Source organism: Macaca thibetana, chromosome 2, assembly GCF_024542745.1.
Source record: "Macaca thibetana thibetana isolate TM-01 chromosome 2, ASM2454274v1, whole genome shotgun sequence".
NCBI classification, from domain to species: domain Eukaryota; kingdom Metazoa; phylum Chordata; class Mammalia; order Primates; family Cercopithecidae; genus Macaca; species Macaca thibetana.
The window spans coordinates 30585192-30605245 of record NC_065579.1 but is presented as its reverse complement, the minus strand read 5'-3'; the positions used below and the strand labels follow the sequence as shown (position 1 = coordinate 30605245).

Genomic DNA, 20054 nt, shown 5'->3' with positions numbered 1-20054 from the left:
GGCCCAAGGGCAACTATTTTAATGTAAGATTCATATTCTCCATATATTCTGATATACTCTTAAAAATATAAAAGCAAACATTTGAGAATGTGTATTTCAAGTTAACTGCTAGATTCCTTAAATTTTCTTTAATATCCTAAACCATGTTTTCATAATCTCAGTAGCTGAATTTCTTATTTTTACAGTACTTTCACTGTTACAGGTTTCACATACCTAAGATAAATAAATAAATGACTTTTGTGTATTTTAAACTACATTAAAAATAGACAAGTGACAAGCAAGGTGCTATCAAAGTTTATTTTTAAAAGGAGTATTTTTTAAACCCTCATCTTTACACTGTTAGAAGAAAATACTCTACCACACAATGATATTTATACATTCATTTAAGGTGCTAAAAAATACCTAACGTCTTTTTGACTCCTTAGAGAAAGTTCAAGAAGTCATTTAGTTAATTTAGCTTAAATTATAATTCTTTAGAACTTAACAAGTGTATAGTAATATCCAATAACCAGAAAACAAAATCAACCAAATACCCCAGTCAACAACCATTCTATATAATCAGGCATCCATTATATCCTAATTTATTATGCCTATAGATTGAAAATGAAACACTGAAATGTTTTTATAATTAAATAAACGTAACCAGCTGACTAGTAATAATGAGTTATTTTCAAGCAATCTGTTGAAGAAAACGTGTGGATAATGTTAGTAGTTTTCTTTTAATTGCGGATTTAAATAACCTAATTCAAAAGTAACTGATTAAGAAGTTGTGGCTTTCATTTTTTTATCGTTTTGTTTTAAAGAGCTATTTTAGCATTCTTGAATCTAAAAAAGCAACCTAAGTGTGTTGGTTACTGTTATTGGGATTACCTTGTGAAATCATAACATAATGTTGTTTTTAAATATGAAATCATTTTCCTAAGAATTTCCCAATTTGTGTTTCATAAACATTCCAGTAAGAGAAAATGATTGATTACAAAGCAGAATATCAAAGATCTTTAATAAATTTGTCTATCTTAATATTTATGAATAAATTTTTACCTGTAAATATCAGACTATAAAAAATTAAGGGATTTTATTTAGTCTAAAAATTTTTAAACAATAACTGTTAAAGTCAAAACAGCATAAACGTAACACTTACAATGGTTCATTAGATCTTTAAATTTGATCACAAACTCCAACTTCTATCTTTGACATGCCTTACTTTTCTCTTACATAGAAGCAAGATACATATAGAGAAAAGAATATAAAGGCCAAAAACATGCCTCTTAGTAGATGACTACTTAAATCCATAATTGATAGATTTTAGTTCTCTTAAATGATATCTTCCTGTTCCTAGAATTTCTCTGGCTGATAAAAATGATGATGATGCCTAAGAATTATTTTAAATAAACAAAAGCAATCTAATTTTTCTGACTGAGAAAGCATGGTAATATACCTTCCACAATCTGGGAAAGGCCCTCTCCTTCGTTAAACTTACCATAAACAACAATTTTTCCTATTCACATGAGTTCAAAATTCCAAAAAGTCATAACTAATTTTACAATACGGTTTTAGTGCTATCTTGGGCACAGGAGTTCACAAATAGGCTAAAATTCCCATTTAAAATCCAAGACTAATCTTTAAGATAGTTGTACTGGTTTCATAAGTATAGAGGTTAGAGTATTAAATCTTAAAAGTGATCTGTCGGAAAGAAAAGACTTCTTTTGAAAATACTTAATTTTTAATAAAAGGGTAAGAGTTCAGCACTAAAGCTTAGAAGGCAGTTTTAAAGTACACTTAAAAAATCAAAGCAGTATTTTTCATGTAAAAAAAATCAATACAGGCCACGCACGGTGGCTCACGTCTATAATCCCAGCACTTTGGGAGGCCGAGGCGGGCAGACCATGAGGTCAGGAGTTCGAGACCAGCCTGGCCAATATGGTGAAACTCCATCTCTGCTAAAAATACAAAAATTAGCCAGGCATGGTGGTGCGTGCCTGTAGTCCCAGCTACTCGGGAGGCTGAGGCAGAAGAATTGCTGGAACCTGGGAGGCGGAGGTTGAAGTGAGCTGAGATCATGCCACTGCACTCCAGCCTGCGCGACAGAGCAAGACTCCGTCTCCAAAAAATCAATCAAACAATACAAGCAATATCTGAGTGAAAATCTCAAACTATTAGGATTGAACAGATAATAAGTTAGTTTAATAATATTTTCTTTTAAAATGGCATCACATGAACAGAACCTCTAGAAAAGGAATTTATTCTGCCTGAATATGAAATCCTATATATTTCAGCTTATATTCTCTCTTTAACTGTTTCTAATACTTAGGCACAGAATTAGCATTCTGAACTGTGTCACTCTAAAGACATTCATATTCAGAAAAGCTCATATAAGCATACTTCATTCATTTAAATTCTTGACTGATGGTAAACCTAAAAGTCAAACACTGAAATGATATGATACACTTTACATAAAGATTTCTCCTATAAGAAAAGTATACCGAAGAGCTTAAATGGACTACTTTCAGAGTCTATTATAAAAGGGAAGAAGGATGCAGCACGAATAAGTATGAGTTCTAGGTAGCACGTATTTACCATGATAGGTATTTAACCAGAAATATGACATTTGGGGTATAAAAGCAAGCTTCTCCAGTAGAAGCTACATTTTCACAATTAAGAGATAGGGTAACTGAAAATCTTGTTTTTTAAAAAAAATTTTATTTAGAAATGTTGGTAGCTAAAGGTAAATTTAATGATTGGAAGTAACAATGTTCTAAAGTCTTTAGTATAAGGGCAGAAAGGAGGAGAGAAGAAAGGAAAAGAAAAAAGAGGGAAAGAAAACAAAGAAAGAGAAAGAATAAAGTTTTATTTTTAAATTCTGTCAATCTTTAATGAAAGAGGGTTACACTGGACTTTAAGTTAATTAAGTATTAAAATCAATCATCTGAAAGTCTTAATATTTAATATTGTTAGATTGTATATCAAAGTAGTTTTATTATTTATTTACTCCAAACCTTTCCAGAATACTTCATTTGACAACAGGGGGTCTGTTTCTCACAAGATAAATGCATTTACAATGCCAAATAAATTATATATAAAAGCATTTGTCTTAATACATGTCATTCAATATTAAACATCACCCCTTGGTAAAACCCTGAAACCTTAACTCATTTTTACCAACCACACAATTTTACTATCCAAGTGTTGTCTAATAAATAGGTATAAGACTACAATAAGGGTCAACATATAAGAACAATGATCAAAAAAAATCAAAACAGATTGAATTCTTATAATTTTCATGCCATCAGCAAAAGCTGTGTAGGGCAAACAATTCACTGTAAATTAAAATACTAGACTCATAAACAATATACATAATGAGAAATATGCAGAATGAGAGGTTCACAGGTAGACTTAAATATTTTATATTACAAACTAAGAATGCATTTTGCCTTTCAATATTAAAATGCTATAAAGTCATGAGAAAGTGACACTCGTGACCACATAAACCAAGAAAAAACTGAGCACTATGAGAGTTGAACTGCCTAACAGAAAGCTCTCCACAGTGTATTCTCATATGGTTTCAGAGATCTCCTGAGCAGATGCTAAAGATGCAGATACTGGGGAATTAGCTTGGCCTAGTGAACAAAACCAAACCTTTTATTATTATGTAGCCATAAGAAAACACTTTCAATTCTTGCTGTTCCTATTTTATATATTTATATATTATTTATATATCCTATTTTATATAGATACTACCTCTAGCCATTAAACAATTCAACATGGTTTTCATAAAATCAAGCTTAATACAACCCTCAATTAGGAATTACGGAAAAATAAAATTTGAAAAGAGAAAACAGAAATCATAATTTGGTGAATTATATTAAACTGATTATAATTAAAAATATGAAAAAGGAACAAATGGCTACTCTTCATACAAACATCAAATCAAATCATTTTGTCCAAAAAAAAACCAACGAACAAAAATCTCTCCTTGGTGCAAACGTGGAGAGGCCAGGGGTATGTTCAGGAACACCTCACCAATTGTGGGGCAATCCTTCTGAAAGTCCATATGAATCTGTTATTTATCCCTTGGTTTTTAGTAAGTAGTAGGGCTGGGAAACCTAAGGAAGTTTTAGTACTTAAAGATAGCCCTTTTGATTAAATAATAACAACAGCAGCAAACACATAGCACTTATTGGGAAGCAAAGCTGTTTAAACCACTACACATATTAACTCATTTAAACCTTACAACAATTCTATAAAGTAGATACTATAACACCTTTTACAGATAAGGAAACCACAAAGAAGTTATGTGACTTATTTAAGGTCACACGGCAAAGCTACCTCAAATGACAACAATCACTTAATAAGTGGCCTAACAAATATTAAGCCAAGAATTATAGGGTAGTTTCCTTTGTTAACTATAATGTAATACCAAAGAATTCAGTTTACTTTTCTTGCATGTGAGCTGTTTCGAAATGTGAGATATTCAGATAAACAGATTCTTAATAGTTTTAAGGTGTACGCATCTTGTACAGATCACTATCTCAGAGTAAATGCATTACCTAGTAAGGAAAGCAAGTAATAAGTAAGCTGTGGATACAGCATAAATCACATATTCCTCGGCAAAATCATAACTTATAAACAAATCACACTTGATCTTTGGAATCGTTATCAAACAGCCAAAACTGTAGTTGGGGATTTTAAAACATTATTTAAGTCCCCAAATGCTGTAAATTCTTATTTGTACCAGTCACTTTAGTACCAAGTGACATCACTGAGGGAAGATCAGCAGCTAAGAAGCATCACCCAGTCCTTGCTAGCCAAAGTAGCTTACATAAAAACATTTCCACATTCCTCCATTCAGTTTTATGCATCTCTTTTCCTCCTGAGGAGGCCTTTCCTCTTCACTTTTCTAAATCCTGTACATAATTCCAACACTCAACTTTTCCTTTAGGGACCAGCACTAGAAGTAATTTCTCCCTGCTCTTCCACAGCAGTATTTCCCCTGCTCTGATGTGCCTCTGGGCTTGGCAGAAACATACTTTTTTATTGGAATAAGGTTTTTTTAATGGTTCCCCTCTATTTATAGCAAGTGCTAATTTGTTTAGGATAATCTGTGGCAAAAGATTTCCTATTTACATAAATTTATTTAAAGAAAGAAAGAATTTCATGAAAGGAAAAATATTAAATAAATTATAATAAAGCAGTAGGCATAGGAAAAATCCTTAAGGTGTTATATAATAAATGATTAATGTTTTGAAAATAATGTTATAGCAGAAATTGTCATTCACCAAATTTATTAAGCATTCCTTGATATATCACTTCTATTGTTTACATAAACTGTTACCCTTATCATAAGTAGTTCTTAGCTTATTTAGCTTATCATACGTTTTTGTAAATGCAAACTATGTATTCCTTGAGGGCAGAGAAAGTATTTTTCATTCCTTTGTACCCCCATAATATGAAGATATTATCCTAAGAGGAGTAAAACCTATTCATTAATTCATCAAAAACACCCAACACAATTATAAATGTGGTTCACGCTACTGGTAAACTAAACATCGCTCTGGGAAGTGCTTACTTATCTCCTCTTTAAGAGGTCTTAAATTCAGGGTAATACCTAACCCTCAGAGTCCACTCTCCCTTCTCCCTCAATATGCTCTGGCTACATAAGTCTTCCTTCTATTCCTTAAAACAAAAATACAGCTCATTGTCTCTTTAGGTCTTTGCACATCCCCATTTCCTCTTCTGGGAACACTCTGCTCTTCCTATCATTCAGGTTATCTGCCCAAATTCAGGCCAGCACAGAAATCTTTTCCTAGAATATATCTAACCCACTGGCAAATCTTGTCAGTTCTACCTTCAATATAAAATCCAAAATCAAAATCATTCTTTACAAACAACCACCCTGATCTAGGTCACACTCATTAGACCCAGAAAAAGGTAGGAAACAGTCGTCTTTAACTTTGCCCTCTGCCTAGAAACCCTCACCTTTCTTGCTGTAGGTAACATGAAATCTGTGTATTTTACTCAACTTCTGAATTGTGCTTTTTTAGCAAGACCATCAGTTATAGGAAAAAGAAGCCACTTGTCATGTTGAGCTGGACTAAAAGGTTACTTCATAAACACACTCATAAGGTGGGTGAGAACTGTCATAAGTCCTTGTGTTTCATTTAAGTTTTAACTTCAAGAAATTTCTGAGAAGCAAGTAAACATTATTGTTATACAATATGCAAGCTTTACAAAGTTAACCATCCATAAATAAATAATAAAAGAACCACATACAGGTCAATGATGAGAATGTGTCATAAGGCAATGATCAATCAAATTAGTAATATTCATGAAAAAAGTTAACCACTGGAATTTCCAACTATCCTTCCATACATTATTAAAAAATAGTTGTTTGATTATAAAAGTAGAGTTTGAAAGTATTTCAGAAAAACATCTCGTTTATATTTGACATAAAGTAGATACTACTTTGCGGCTAATCTTTTAAGTCAATTTTATTAAAAATATATACATACATGTACAAACATGATATACTATATAACTAATTCTGCATTTACTCTTTTCTTATTTTGAAAGATGTTTTTATTTTTACTTCAGTTATCTTCTCTTCAGAAGACACTAAATTCTAGATAAAAGATGATGTTACGGAAAAAAGAAATTATATGTATTTCTAAATTTCATATAACACCTATCTCATGACTGTTATAAGGATGAAATAAAGCATATGGGATCATATATCAAAAGCTGCAGTATACTATGGTTCATTGTTGTCATTCCTGGCAATAATAATAAACATTAAAAATTATTCATAAGACAGCAGATGCATTACTTGTTACATATTTTTAAGGTTATATTGATCTCAGCTAAATAAAAACAGTAGAGTAGGAAAAGACTTCTAGTATGTCGTAGGAATAGATATGGATTATACTGTTTGAGATAAAAGATCTGAGTTTTCCATCATATTTTTTTAAACTATGCCATAAGACCTAAAACAGTCACTTAACAAATATATACTGAGCACCTACTATAGCCAACGACTACAGCACTGATCCTCATATCAAATGCAAACTCAATAGGCAGTGAGCTTAATATTATATACTACTTGGTGAAAATTAGCACCATGATAGGGACAGGTGGCAGAGAAATTCTAAGCAGAAAAGGGTGGGTCCCCGACAAAACCCCACCTTCAAGCCGAAATACCTGAAACCTACAGCCCAAAGTGAGAACTTCTATCCCTGTTTTCCCACTTGAATGTTGCCTTTTCCTAAACTACCCATAGTCCACCCTGCCCCTCCATCCTGTGCCTATAATATAGGACACCCAGAACTCAGTCAGCACAGAGAAGAAAGTAGCTATGTGGAGGACTATGACTGAACATGGGAGAGAAGTGGCTTGACTTGAAAGGGACAGCTTTACAGAGGGACAGCTTGCGTAACTTTGGAAAAGAATCCAGCTGAAGATGGCCAGAATTCAGGGGAAGATTACCTACCCACCCCATCTCCTTTCCAGTTCCCCTTCCCACTGAGAGCCACTTTCATTAGCAATAAAATCCGCCACATTTACCATCCTTCAATTCATTCACGCAACCTCATTTTTCCTGGATGCTGGACAAGAGCTCAGGAGCCACAAGTGCAGATATGAAAGGCTGTCACACTGATTCTTTGCCCTTCCTGGCAGAGGACAGCCATCTCATGCAAAAAGGCAGAGAGCCCACTGAGTTGTTAACATTTAAGCCGTCTGCAAAGGGCAGAGCTAAAAGAACAATGTAACATGCCCTCTGGGGCTTTAGAGGTCACAGGCAGCCCCACCTAGACACTGCTGTGGGGCCCAAAGTTTGCTCCTACTGGAGACCAGAAGTGCTCCCTCTGGACTCCGCACTTGCTCACCTGTGTGCTCCCTCCCGTGAGGGGTGGAACTCGGCAGGTCCAAGTGAGTACAGATGGACCCAACGGGCACTGAAGCAGACAGCTGATTCCAGCACTTGTGCACTCCAGTTCCCACCTCATCTGCTCACATGCTCCCTCCCACAAGGAGATGGAAGCAGAGGGCTGTGTAAATGAGTACCACAAAGGAGTCAAGCAAATATCCTTCAGAAAGAGCATTCTTGGGAGAGAAAACATTGTGTACAAGGGCTCAGGGAAGAGGCCGTGCATGCACATTTCATGTAAAGTGTGTAAGGAGTCAAGCTCAGCTGGGTTGATATTCGAGCTTAAGAGGCAGAAAAGGACTGTACAAGGCATGGCTTATAGACATTCTCAAGATTCAGAGCTTTTTCCTAATGTCAATGGAAACTACTTTTAAGTAAAGAAGGGCACCATCTCCTACTACTTCTCCACATTTAAATTTTCTTCGACTATACCAAATTACACACCTCAGCACTTCCACATGTGGCTCCTCTGCAAGGCACTACTGTTCTTACCTTCTTCGCTTAACCAACTACAGGCCCTTAAGATACAGCTCAAAAGTACTCTTCCTCAACATGCCTTCTCCCAATTTGATTCAGATGCCCACTTATCATATGCATAACTCTACCTTAACATTAACCATTCTTTAGTATAATGGTTGGTTTTCCACTGACTTCCATTGTGAGGATAGGGGACCTGTTTTATTAATCTATACTCTAAATTACTAGCACCCCAGAACTTGCAAAAATCATTTATTCAATGAATCAACAAAAACAAAAAGACACGCTTCAGTGTAATTCCCAGATATGAGGGCTAATTGAGCTATACTTGTTCTACACAGAATCACACAAATTGAAATGATTTAGGAGAACCTTGTAGTATGTCAGAGGAATAGATATAGATTATACTGTTTGAGATAAAAGATCTGAGTTTTCCATATTTTTTTTAAAACTATGCCATAAATAAGACCTAAAACAGTCACTTAACAAATATATAGTGAGCACCTACTATAGCCAACGACTACAGCACTGATCCTCATATCAAATGCAAACTCAACAGGCAGTGAGCTTAATATTATATACTACTTGGTGAAAATTAGCACCATGATACTACATGTTACAATGACATTGAAATGTAGTAATTACTTTCAACCACAACTTTGGACATTCTCAAATCACATAACAAACTACATTACTTAGAATGTTTTCCACAAAATCAAAATCCTTTTTGAAATGTCAGCCTTGAACATCATAAAATTATACAGAATGATGAGGAAACAGGCTTATAGTGCATATAAATATGAAAGCATATTAGCCTGCATTTAATTACCAGTTCAAACAACAACCTGATCTAACCTTTGACAAGTAAAATAAATGTTCTGAATAATTTAACTAAAGCAAACATTTGCTGTTAATGCTAGCTAATTATAGTAAGAGCTGGAAAGATAAGAGGAAGAGAGATGACGAAGAGAAAGGAAGAGAAAGGGAGATGAAATTTTTAAATTAAGGTTGAGATCTGCAATTATTCATTGAAACATGATTTTTTTCAATGAATTTAATTCACAGAAAAGGGCAAACTCAGTAGAACACAGTTTCTTTATAAATACTCAGATAAAGAAACATTTCAGTTTATTAGCTTATTTTTTTCAGTCAGTAAAAAATTATTCATCTACCATGGGAACAGGAAAACAAGTTATAGAATTAGGGTACAATCAATCTCTCTCTCAAAGTTTAGTTAAGAAAAAGACCAGGAGATGGGTTGCCAGATAAATAAATATAAGTAAACAATAAAATAAAATACAGATGCCCAATTAAATTTAAATTTCAGAGAAACAAACAATATTTAAGACACTTAAACTAAAAAGTATTCATTATTTATTGAAAATCAAATTTAATAAGGAGTTCTGTAATTTTATCTAACAACCCTACCAGTAGACAGATAATGGCAAGTATTCATGTGAAAATATGTGGTATGACCGCTGTAGGAGCTCCAGGATTAAAAGAGATCTCAAAGGACAAGGTCCCCAAAAGAATTCACCCAAAGGAAGGAAAAACATGCTTCTTCCAGAGCTGTCATGATCGCTACTGGAAAAAACTAAAATGTGTGATTCAGAAATGTACTGACCGAGCTCCACAGAATCTTGTTTTTCAAATTACCCCAAAAATAGGAGGTACAAATGAACAAATTCCTTAGTGGAAACCATCAGCTACCATACAGCAGAAAAATGAAACATTCTGACAAGAATATAAGAGCTGCTGAGTAGAAACAGAGCGTATAAGACTGTCTCGCTCTGTAGCCCAGGCTGGAGTGCAGTGGCGCGATCTCAGCTCACTGCAAGCTCCACCTCCCGGGTTCACGCCATTCTCTTGCCTCAGCCTCCCGAGTAGCTGGGACTATAGGTGCCCACCACCACGCCCAGCTAATTTTTTTGTATTTTTAGTAGAGACGGCATTTCACCATGTTAGCCAGGATGGTCTCGATCTCCTGACCTCATGATCCACCCGTCTCGGCCTCCCAAAGTGCTGGGATTACAGGCTTGGGCGCCGTGCCCGGCCCCAAGACTATTCTTAAACAGTTTTGAGACTACATATGACCCTTGAACAACATGGGTTTGAATTGCACTGGTCCATGTGGATTTTCTTCTGCATATACCTCTCCTGAGACAGCAGGACCAAAACCCCTCCACTTCCACCTCCTCCTCAGCCTACTCAATGTGAAGGCAACAAGGATAAACACGTTTATGATGATCTACTTCCGCTTAATGAATAGTAAATATATTTTCTCTTCCTTAGGATATTCTTAATAACATTTCCTTTTCTCTAACTGTATTGTAAGAATACAGTATAATACATATAACATACAAAACGTGTTAATAAACTGTTTATGTCATTGGTAAGGCTTCTGGTCAACAGTAGGCTATCAGTAGGCAAAGCATTTGGGAAATCAAAAGTTACACATGGATTTTTGACTGCATAGGGGCCAGCACCCCTAACTCCCATGCTGCTCAAGGATCAGCTGTATTATCTTTACCAGTGAAGAACGTAAGTATATAACGTAGGGGGGGGAATCCAAAGAAAATGTGAACTTTGTTAATTTGTTGAGACTACTTTAATATAAAATATTATGTTAACTCTTTCACTCATGAATTAACATAATATTTGAACTCTTGTATTAATGTTAATAATTATACATGATACTGCACAAGAATCTAAGGTATGATCATCTCTGAATGGGACCATAAATTTTGAAAACATTCAATAACGCAAAATGTGAAGAAAATATGTTGTAGTCCATATTAAATGGCCAATTTAATTGATTAGTAGCTTCAAAAACGATGAGCTTACTTGCTGATGGAGTAGAAACCTATTAACTTGGATACACGAGTCAAGAACTCTCAGCATAAATATGCAAATGTTCCAATTGTAGTAGAAGACTATCATTATTTACAGAGGTAAGAAAAATTCCAATTTCCCAAACATATAAATATATACAGACTTTATAAAATTGATATTAAAAAATGATAGTCACTTAAAGTATTATTAAATGATGAACTTGAGTATCATTGCAAAGTGATCTGACTTAGGGGTTTCTCTCAGAATCCATGTTGATTGTAATGGCTCCATTTTTTCATAAAGGAGATTTGTGCACATGTAAACTGTTCTTATGTATTCTAACACCAAAACTGTTTATGTTGTCCATGGAAGAAATCTGACACACATTAAAACGTTTTTATAAGCCCTCAAAATGGGAATAAAACTATTTCAATTTCATTTTCATAAGAGGGAAAGATTAAAGCACTGATAAGGTGAAAAAAAGGATACAGGAGAAAGAGGTAATTATAAAAGAATGCAATACATAGTGCTCACATAATATCTTGAAGTCAGAAAAAATAAAGGCTCTATGGTGATTGTCAAAGAATGTTTCAAGACATCAGAGAATACTAAAAAACAAAACAATTCTATAAACTCTACATAGAACAGATACAGGCCAGAAAGGGTATATGAAAAGCAGTAATTAACAAAACTGAATAAGCTGGGACTACAGAGGAGCTACACAAACCCTATCCCAACTCCCAGGGAATTTTACTAGCAAAAATATACACCTCCTTTTCCAATGTATACAATTAGGTAAAAGAGAGTAGCATACTATGTCCAAAATTTCATTGAATACCATAATAAAATGTCTAAAAGCTAAGTACATTAGAGTTCTATAAACTTGCCATCCTAATTTACATGAAATCATTGCACAAATAATTTTTAGAATTTTGAAATCTATGTGTAAACTTCAGTAAACAATTGAAAGTAAATGACAAAATGTCATGCCATGCTTTGTCATCTGTGGAACAATGATGCAGTTCAATTATATTTATTGAACAAACTAGCATCATTTGTCTTTCTCTGTGCTAAGAACTGTTTGGAGTAGTGATGATTACTAATATTTTACTTAATGCTTACTAAATGCTAGACACTGTGTTTTATGTGTATTATTATCCCATTTAATCTTCTCAGCAATCCTATCAGACAGGAATCATTATTACCCCCATTTCACATAGGTGGCGACTGAGGCTAGCAGGTTAATGATTTCATCCCAAGGTCACATACTAAGTGGCTGGAAATTGAAGTGAACCTCCTCCAGAAACTCATTTTAAGATATCCTACTGATTTCTCACTATGTACAATGGCACAGGGGAAAGGAACATCAGGGAATAGAGATGAGGAGAGAAGCAACACGCCCTGGGAGGTAGAAAACAAAAAATATACAGACTACACAATGAAAAGTAGAATGTCACAGCAAAGAAGATGTATTAAAAGGAGCTCTAACTCTGAAAGGTCAAGGAGTAAAAATACAGAGGTCTAAAAAGACTTCATGGAGAAGGGAATATCTAGGACAGACTTTGAAGAAATAGTATTTCAACAGGCAGAGATGGATGGAGAGAGCTGACCAGAGGTCAACTCAAAAAAGATTGTTCTGAAGCCAGCAAAATGGACAATAAAATAGTAAATACCTATATTTGCAACAGAGAAAGCTTCACTGAGAAAAAGAAGCTGCAAAATGGACACATAAAATTATATTATATGAAATGCACATTATTAACAATAAAGATTTACATTTAAATAGCAGTTTGCAGTTTACAAAAATTTTCACATATATCATGCATTCTCAATGACAGTGATATTGTCTCCTAATGGACAAGACTGGTGCATAGAGTGGGTGTGGGGAATCATAGATACTACAATAGTTTATGGTCCTCAAATGGAACATAGTACATAAAGAGCAACATAGTATATCTGTGTATATTTGTGTTATTAAACTTTCGTAGGGGAGGATGACTGGGAGAAGTTTTTCTTTAAAGACTTTTTAGGGGTGCAATGATTTTTTTAAAAGGTTCAGAAACACTGACAAATACCACCTCATTTGATCATCCCAACCATCTAATAAGTAAGCAGGTATCATTTCCTTTTTTAAAAAGCATGAAACAAATAATACAGGAAGATTTAAACAGATGAACGAAGGAGAAAAACAAGTAGTGCACGGAATGGAATTTTATACATATACACAGCCAATAACATAAAATAATGCGCAACCTCACTCAGAGTTAAAGAAATGTTAACTAAAACAATCAGATGTAATTTTTCACCTATCAGGTTGCAAAATAAAAAAGGTGGACAATACCCAGTCTTGATAAGAATTTGTAGAAATAGGCATTTTGATGCTAATGAACTTGATTTAAAAAGTGCAAATTTTTAGGACGGCAATAACTATCAAAATTACTAATGCATTTAACTTTTGAACCAACAGTTCTATCACTAAAAATGTATCCCACTTATATACCTTCTAGCCAAATCTATGCAGAAAGAAGTTGATTGTAATACTGAAAAACCGTAAGCAATCTAAATGTTCTATAACCCTTGGGTTTATAAATTACGGTCATCAGGCCAGGCACGGTGGCTCACAGTTGTAATCCTTGTCCTATGTAACATATATGGACAGAAGTTTACATGTGCACACATCCTTGGGAGGCCAAAGCTGACAGATCACCTGAGGTAAGGAGTTCAAGACCAGCCTGGTCAACATGGTGAAACCCCATCTCTACTAAAAATAAAAAAAAAAAAAAAGGTGACAGGCACCTGTAATCCCAGCTAATAGGGAGGCTGAGGCAGGAGAATCCCTTGAGCCTGGGAGGGAGGTTGCAGTGAGCTGAGATTGCTCCATTGTACTCCAGTCTGGGTGACAAGCGAAACCCAATCTCAATAAACAAATAAATACATATATACATAAAGGTAATCCAGAAATGGAATAATAGGTAGGAATTAAAAATCTAAATGCTCTGATGCAAACAAAAAAAAAAATGTACACAGCATACTGAAATCAATAATGCTACCTGTATGACCCCATTATTTAATAAAAATATGCAAATGTAATTTTGCTATGCATTAAAATTCCTGGACACACAAGAAACCAACAAAGAAGGAGGAAGAAGAATTCCCCAACTGTATACATAACTGCACACTTTTAAAATTGGATGTGAGGACTGTTGTTTTTTTTTTTTTTAGAGATAGAGTTTCACTCTTGTTGCCCAGGCTGGAGTGCAATGGCATGATCTCGGCTCACTGCAACCTCCGCCCCCCAGGTTCAAGCAATTCTCCTGCCTCAGCCTCCCAAGTAGCTGGGATTACAGGCACCCACCACCACACCCGGCTAATGTTTTCTAATTTTAGTAGAGATGGGGGTTTCCCCATGTTGGCCGGTCTGGTCTCGAACTCCTGACCTCAGGTGATCCACCTGCCTCGGCCTCCCAAAGTGCTGGGATTACAGGCGTGAGTCACCACACCCAGCCAAGGATGTATCTTTCAAAAACATTTAATTATAAAAATGTTAAAATGACTTGCTCCAGTTCCTACAATTGTGAAGCAAAACTATGAATAAAATTCCATTCTTTTGGCTCAAAATCCATTGTTTCTTATCACATTACTTTATAAAGCTTACTACTGTTCAGAAAAAAATCATATTGGTGATTAAATATGGTAATGTCTATGGTTCCATAATACCTACTGAAGCATAAATGCCCCTGTAAGTTCTCAAAATGTCTTTCATGATCTACCCACACCTGTGTTCCCAATCTTCCCTTCCATGTCTTCTTAGTTTCTAAAAAGCATCCAGTGTTTTCTTACCTCTCTATTTTCTTAAATAACAAGTCTTGGTCAAGAAATCCTCTCCGAATCAATTCCTCTTTCTAAAACACTTTATTACTTCTTTTTTAAACCGATCTATTCTCATGACCTGGCATATAATAATAAATATTGCTGAATGAATGAAAATATATCCATCGGAAGAGATTCTACTAATCACTTTGTAAAGTTAATCTCAAATGCTCCATTCTCTCTGAAATGCTTCCTAACTTCTTTTCATTCAGTTTTAGAATGTTAAATTGAATAATTTCAGGAATGGAGTCATATTTCTGCTTGTAACGGGGAAAAGTAAACAAAATAGGAGGTTTCTTTCTTCCTAGAGAATAAAAGGAGAGGAATACCCTTAAGAAGAGAAAAACCCTAGAATGTATCAGCAACCATTAATTTTTTCCATCACCATGCTTATTTCTATAAAAGAAAACTTCCAGAATCAATTTATTCATTTATTTTTATTTTTTAAAGAGACAGGGAATCTCTCTGTCACATTCATAGCTCACTGTACTCTCCAACTCTTAGACTCAAGTCATCTTCCAGCCTTAGTCTCCCAAGTAGCTGGGACTACAGATGAGTGCCACCACGCTTGGTTAATTTTTTTTTATTATTTTTGGTAGAGACGATGTCTCTCTATTTTGCCCAGGCTGATCTCAAACTCCCGGCCTCAAGCAATCCTCCCAACATGATCTACAACGCTTGGCCCAGAATCTACTGCTATTGACACTAGTGATTTAAGTCAACATTATCTAGGCTCAAATTGAGGAACTGTCCTCACTATCTGACGTTAGACAAATTAGCTAAACTGTGTCTCAGTTTCCTCACATGTAAAATGGTGAATACTCAATTCACAGGTTTTGTGAAGACTATATTAATATCCCTGAAGTATTCAGAATATCTGACAAATACATAGTAAGCATTCAATAAATATTAACTATAATTGTTATTGCCATCACCAACACACTGTCACTACTCTAGTGAATATATTTACACAGTAAGGTCAGAATAAAATCAAAGACAGGATTGCATCTACAGTTGAAAACGATGGAATCTTTGAGTGATCCAAAAGATTTGTTCACAACCTTATACATTATAATTAGATATTCCATGCTGTTTTCTCAACATGTCTGTAGAGGAAGGAAAGAAGGTAGTAAGCAGAAATCGAGGAAATCCAGGGCTGCACAAATACAATATACATTCAAGTTAATACTTATTGAATCCTCCCATGTGCCAGAAGCTGTTGTAGAAGACAAGCATTTAGTGGTGAATAAATAACTTGCTGTCCCCAGAAAATACACATTCTAGGAAAAGACAGTAAGACAAGGATAGAGAGTTCACGTATCAAGTAGCAACACATGTTATGAAGAAAATGTAAAGAGGCCTGGGGGATAAAGATGGGATATGGCTGAAAGCTTATTTGGGAGCTGGGAACTTATCTGAGAAAGTGTAGTCTTAGGAAGCACCTCAGAAGTGGTGATATTTGAATAAAGTGAGGGAACAAGCCACATGATAACCTGGAGGAAGAGCGTGCTGCAAACAGCAAATGTAGACGACCATAAACTGGGAAATAGCTTGGAGGTCTGGAGATACTGGGAGAAAAAGAAGGGGAAACAGAAGAGAGGCTCGGTCACTTCTGTCCTTTCAGGCCATGAAAGGACTTTCATACTCAGTGGCATGGAAAGCCATTGGAAGCTTTTAAGCAAGGATGTGACATGATACGATCTATTCTTTAGAAAGATCACAAATGGTTCAACTGATGAAAAGCACTGACTACTTGCCCATCCACTCAGCCCCTTCTTCAGAAAAGAGCGCTTCCTCAAAAGGTTAAGAATAAAGGCAAATATTTATCATTCCTCAAAATCATATTAGACTATGGTATATGAGAAAGTGCAAAATAAGATAAAAAGCAACCACTATAGAAACCTGAAACAAGATCAGTAAAAAAAGAAACCAAACAAGTTAGTAAAAGAAGGTAAACCAAGTAATATAAAAGGGCATCTAGCCAGATGACAATCTTCAAGATGCTTCTCATATTTTTGGAGAAATAAAAACATCAGCACAAAATAAAAACATAAGCAAGATGAGATAATCATATAATAATATGCAATACTAAATTTAATTTGATTTAATATTTGTATACACAAACCTTATATTCTGTTTTCTTTTTCATATATTCATTGTTATGTTCAGGCCCCTGCTATAGGTTTGAATGTTGTATCCCCTCCTAAATTCCTGTTGAAATTTAATCCCCAATGCAACAGTATTGGGTTTTTAGGGGGGTTGGGAAGGGTGGCTGAGACAAGGTCTCACTCTGTCGCCCAGGTCAGAGTGCAGTGGCATGATCATGGCTCACTGCAGCCTCAACGTACAGAGCTCAAGTGATCTACCCATCTAAGCCTCCCAAAGTGCTGAGACTATAGGCATGAGCCACTGTACCCAGCCCCCAGTGCAGCAGTATTAAAAACTAGAGCCTTCAGAAGGTGACTTCACCATGAGGACTTCACCCTAATGCATACGGTTAATGCTTATTAAAAGGGCTGGAGGGAACTAGCTAGGTCCTTTTTGCCCTTCCATCCCTTTCACCATGTGAGGATACAACATTAATCCCTTAGGAGAATGCAGTAACAAGGTACCATCTTGGAAGCAGAGACCAGCCCTCACCAGACACTGAACCTGCTCCCATCTTGATCTTGCACTTCCTAGCTTCCAGAATTGTGAAAAAAAAAATCTCTGCTCTTTGTAAACTATCCAGTCTCTGGCATTTAGCCACAGCAGCACAAATGGAGTAAGACAACTCCTTATACAAAATTCTATCATACTTTTTGTCCTACTCCTCCTTCACCCCTCTATTGTCCACTTGGGCAGATCTATAGAGAAAGGCAGATAAAAGGGACTCATTTATGCACTATCCTCTTAATATATACTCTAGTAAGCACCCAAAGCCGGAAAAAGACAGAATTAAGCAGTACAGTATTTTGTGGAAAAGCCAGGTAGTTACTCAGTCCATTATGATTAACAAAACAAGTGGAAACAAATATTTGAAAATACATTAAATTTCAAGCAAGAAAATGCTAGCTCAAAACATTAAAAACAAAAAAATTGTTCACTTCCTCAGTCTATATGTCTTTTAGTTTCGAACTCTAAGACATACTAGACATTTCAACTTATGTCTCTTCTGTGCTTCTCCAACTACCCTAATTTAAGCTAGCATCATCTGGATTGGTCTTGAAGCCTCTGGACAAGAGCTACCAGAATCCCTCTCTTGCTCCCCTTAATCTCCTCAATAAAGATCACTGGAGTTAAATCGATTTTTAAAGCAGTAAATCTGATCATATCACTCTCCCTATTGAAAATCCTTTGATGAGTTACTACTCACAGGCTGAAATTTCTAAGAGAATCTACAAGCCCCTGTGTGACCCTTGGCCACCAACCTGGCTCAGTCACTACTGTCCCTGAGCTTCCTGGGCTCCAATCACACTATCTGTAAACTCTGCAACACAGAAGTTCATTCCAGCCTCAGAGCCTTTACAAAAGTTTCTTCCTCAGCTTGCAAAATCTCTGTCCCAATTTGCCTGGGTAACAAAATATAAATTTCACTTCCTTTTGTGAGGTCTTGTTGGACACTGCCTGCCACCACTAGATTAGTTCTCTCCCTTACTTGACTTCTGGGTAGGCCCTATCTTTCCATCATTGTACTTATCACAGTCATATATGTAAGAGAAAGGGTGGAGGAAGGGAGCACGATGGAAGCAGGGGTGTTTACATATATACACATATGTGTATTTTAAAGGTTTACTGGCCCCTTGAATTCATGAGGGCAAGGAAAATGCCTAGCACAGTGCTGGCACAATGAAGGCATTATTATTTTTCTTTTTTTTTTTTTGGAGACAGAGTCTCGTACTGTTGGCCAGGCTGGAGTGCAGTGGCACGATCTTGGCTCACTGCAACCTCCGTCTCCCGGGCTCAAGCAATCCTCCTGCCTCAGTCTCCCGAGTGGCTGGGATTACAGGCATGTGCCACGGCATTATTAATATTGTGGGAAAAAAGTGAGATAAAATTGGACGCAGCACATCACGATGCCACAATGACATGTCATAAATCAAGATGTCTCGGATAATGGGTTAACTAGGCATTTTTTATGACTCTGGTTTGATTTTAAAAATAGGTAAAAACAGGCTGGGCATGGTGCCTCACGCCTGTAATCCCAGCACTTTGGGAGGCCGATGCAGGTGGATCACCTGAGGTCAGGAGTCCGAGACCAGTCTGGCCAACATGGTGAAATCCCATCTCTACTAAAAATACAAAAATTAGTCAGGCATGGTGGCATGTGCCTGTAGTCCCAGCTACTTGGAAAGCTGAGGGAAGAGAATCACTTGATCCCAGAAGCCAGAGGTTGCAGTGAGCCGAGATCATGCCACTGCATTCCAGTATGGGCAACAGAGCAAGACTTCATCTCAAAAAAAAAAAACAAAAAGGTAAAAACTGATCCAACCTAAAATGCATAATTCAATAGCAACAAGTATACAAAGTATACAAAGCTACACCTAGATTGAAAATATCAATGGGGTCTGGGGGGTGCCTACAACTAAATTCATCAGCAAAATGAGGGTAATTAGAGCTCATTTCTCTCTGTTTAGAGGGAGTGACCATAATTTAGATTTAAGTGACAAGAAAGGAAATACAATATTTTTAAAGGAGTAAATATGGAAAGACTTAACCCTTTCTCTCACAGACTCTTCATTCTCTCACTCTACAAGGCATTCCTGCATATTACTAAATTAGACATAAAATGCCACATATTAGCCAAAGCTTTTACTTATCTTTTCTTGAAAATTAAGTCAACAAAAATTTGATCACACCACTGCATTCCAGCCTGAGCAACATAATGAGATCCTGTCTCACACACACACACACTCTTCCAATTATTTACCTAAATTATTAAATATTCTCAGATATAACTTTCTTATTTGAGAGT

At 35.8% G+C, this 20054-nt stretch overlaps 1 protein-coding gene across 11 annotated transcripts in view; it reads right to left on the bottom strand.

The window, feature by feature from the left end:
- TBC1D5 (TBC1 domain family member 5) overlaps window positions 1-20054 on the bottom strand; it is a 566253-nt gene that overhangs the window by 358308 nt on the left and 187891 nt on the right. Inside the window, exon 5 of one of the 11 annotated variants that reach the window (XM_050779554.1) lies at window positions 16113-16206. The exons of the other annotated variants lie outside the window; for them this stretch is intronic. The gene's annotated coding sequence lies outside the window, so the exon portion shown is untranslated. The remainder of the gene's footprint in view (window positions 1-16112; window positions 16207-20054) is intronic. 11 annotated transcript variants of the gene reach the window in all.